This window comes from Vanessa tameamea, chromosome 9, assembly GCF_037043105.1.
Source record: "Vanessa tameamea isolate UH-Manoa-2023 chromosome 9, ilVanTame1 primary haplotype, whole genome shotgun sequence".
NCBI classification, from domain to species: Eukaryota; Metazoa; Arthropoda; class Insecta; order Lepidoptera; family Nymphalidae; genus Vanessa; species Vanessa tameamea.
The window spans coordinates 4,491,954-4,495,626 of NC_087317.1; positions in this window are offsets into that span (position 1 = coordinate 4,491,954).

Sequence of the window (3,673 nt, forward strand, 5' to 3'; positions counted from 1 at the left end):
ATATCAATAGACAATAATTGAATAGAATAATTGTTATAAAAATCTTGGAGAATAAAATTTTAATTTAATATTTATGGAAGACATTAGAAAATAGCTATATGATAAGTAAGTGGACACCAAATTCCTTAGACTTAAGCACAAATATTGGTAATTCCTTCCAGTCACATTTTGTAAATATTTAAGCATTCAAATTTAAAAACAACAAAACAATATAAAAAGCAAATACAAATAAATCGGTCATGATCACCAAAAACTACGTCGACTGTATTTTCTTAAGCCAGTTCGATTTTTCGATTTGCAGTTTATAACATTTAAGCTGTTGCACCGTGCTGATTGGTTGGTACGACAAGCTAGATTGCAATCTGTGCTCGCTTTAAACGTTAACGGTTATTCCGCCATTTTGAACATAGACAATGGGTTTTGTTTGTGTTGTTTAATTTTCTTTTATCTCTACAAATATCAATTCATTTCTATTATTTAATTTAGAGTTAGGATGTGGTCATAATTAAAATATTATTAATCACTTAATTCTTATAACTATTTTTTCATAAATAAAGGTCTGTCAATTTATCTATAATAAAGGTGGATGGTTGGATAACCATTATAATATATCGCATTAAAAGTTCCTGAAAAGATTGTGTATAATGGCCTCGAAAATAGAATCATACATAAAATATTTAAAACGAATTTATACAAAAACATAAAGGGGTTTTTAAAAATAAATCACATTTCCGCACTTGTAAGCTTAAAATAGTAATTAAATAAATAAATATTTTGTAAGTAAATAATATAGATTCCAATCACATATATAATCACATATAATTAAAATTAAAGACTCCTATTTTTGTGCTAAATAGAAATACGCATACAGATCACTTGTGCAATATAATTTAATGTCCTGTACAGTTGTGCAGTCTTGAGCTCTTGTCAGCTAGATTGGTGAATCCTTCAGGAGTACATCATGATTAATATCGTAATAAAGACAGAACGTAACGAAAAAAAAAAATTTTTTTTTCGTTATATAAATATTAAATCACTAATAAAATATAATATAATATTTGGGTATTACAAAAAAAAATGTTTTTTTCGTAATACCGTAATAGTCTTAAGGGACAATTACTTTTACGAGCAAAGCTGTAAATCATGTAAAAAAGTTCTTGTCGGCTTGCTCCAGTTGTGACCAGGTTCTACTTGATGGGTATAAATATTTTGATTGCTGTCTTCCGGTTTGAATGGTAAGTGAGACGGGGATTTTTGTAGACAAAACATATCTTAGAATCCCTGGTATCGCAAGTTTACGCCATCTTTGCGATTTTTATTTCTGGCGGTGTTATGCGTGGATGTCAACAAATAACATTAAGAAATTATAATTTATCACCTTGTTTCAAATTAAAAAAATGATTTAACATACTTGAAACAATTTTTTAACAGATATCATTCAGTATTAGTATTTTCTTTTAAATAATAAGTCTAATCTCGAAAGAATAAACACATTTACACTTGTAGGTTCACCATTCAATTCGTTAAGTCCTTTGTGTACTGATCTGACCCTTAGCACTGTTTGCGAGAGACCCAGACGTTAGAGACGGAAACCAATATTTGCTAGGCCCTTTTCATCTTTTTAATCCTACCCTCGTGAACGTTGGGTCGCATTAAATCTAGAATAAGGTTAATAATTATCAGTTGTTTATAAGATGTCTTGATATTTTATAAAATACAAGAAATTAATCGAACTATTTATTATAAAAAATTGTACATATATATTATTACAATAACAAAATTTATGCTAGTATGTTTTAATGTTCTGAATACAAAATTTAAAAAAAAACTGATTAAATTTGTTGAAAGGTATAGTAAAAAATAAATACTGTTTTTGATTTAACACGACATTGACGATGATTACTAATTTCACAAGTAACTCTGTTGCACATGTTTTGTTATTACTATGAAGTAATTGTCTTGTTTAACGACTAATTGTATTTTACACCAATTATTATTACAGGAGTCCATCCTACTCAACACAGTCTTCTGTCAAATATAGTAGATACCAAATAGATACTATTATATATACAATATATACTGATTTTATTAATACAGAGACCCCGTTATAGACCCTACTCTCGAGGCATAGTCACAATTCTACTCTATTATAGACTTATGGCGTGCTCTAAATGTAATCAAAGACAATGAGATTCAGACATAGACAATTTTACTAATTTGATTTATCCCTAACATCACACTCCAGTAATATTTATGTATATGGTATAAATCATACAAGAATAATATTTTAGTAGCAGCGCTTATGCAGCGTTCACCTGAAATAACATAATACTATTTAGCTTCATATTATCTACTTGTTGAACATAATCACTTGAAGGTATATCTAAACAGAGTTAAACAAACACTGAACACTAGTCCGAGCCACTCGCAGGTGTAAATTATACATTTAGATATATAAAAAAAGTAAGTCTCACCATTTCGGGCAGGTCTAATTCTTATTTAACTGCGCTGCTCTGATGAGGGCTGGTGGAAACAAGTGTTGTTTGTTCACTTTCAAATAGAATTAGATAAGAAATGTGACAGCTATTCAAATTGAAATTAAAAACACACTTATAATAAGAAACATTACTTTTTGTTCCAAATAAATTCTTATTATTTATTTTGCTTGACTTTTAGGGTTCCGTATCCAAATGATAAAATGTGACCCTATTACTAAGACTCCGATATCCGTCCGTCTGTCACCAGGCTGCATCTCATGAGCCGTGATAGAACGTGGAAATTTTCACAAATGATGTATTTCTGTTAAAAAATTAAATTAAAATTAAATAAATATTTCGTGAAGCTCCTATACAACAAACGTGACTTTTGACGTTTTTATAGATAATAGTAAAACTCATCGAATCTATTATTTTAACATAATATTTTCAATAATTATTTACACAATAGAAATCTTTAATAGGATAATTTTTATGAAGTAAAATTAATCATTATTTAAACAATGAAACTTACACACACCTAGAGGCATTCTGTAAGAAGAAAATCAAAATTCACCGCAGAACACTAGCGTCAAATGTCAAAATGTCATATGCGATATTGACTATAATTATTATAAAATTTGAAGGATACACATATCAAAATGGCGTATCATTGTAAGTCGGTTGTCAAAATTTCACAAGTGAGATACGAAATTAATTCTTACAGAATCACACTGCTGCTCGTGACTTAAACCTCACTTCAAAAGCTTTTTGAAACTTTAAAGAAATCAATAAAGTCATACTTTTCTTACACTTGGCTTTTATCTTTCTATATCTATTATAATAACACAAAAGTTCAGCAAGATTTTATGTCGAGTCTCTAAAGATTATAGGAGGCTTAACATTTAAGAAGCTTACGTTTACCGCCGTCGTAGCTAAACGCTGATCCCGTCCTTTGTTCAAACCACAAGTGACTCGAAAAAGAACCTTACAGTGATTTAAGTAAGCTTGCGAACTCCGTCGATGTAGAATCTAGATTCTAGAATTTTCAACTTGCGAATATGGATTTTCATTACGTTTCTATGGTAACAAATTGTATCTCATCGCTGGACTTCCTCTTCTTTCGAAGAGAATGTTCAGGGGCTTACATCAACACGCTGCTCCAACGCGTGTTTTCAACTCACATAAACTGGTTTCCT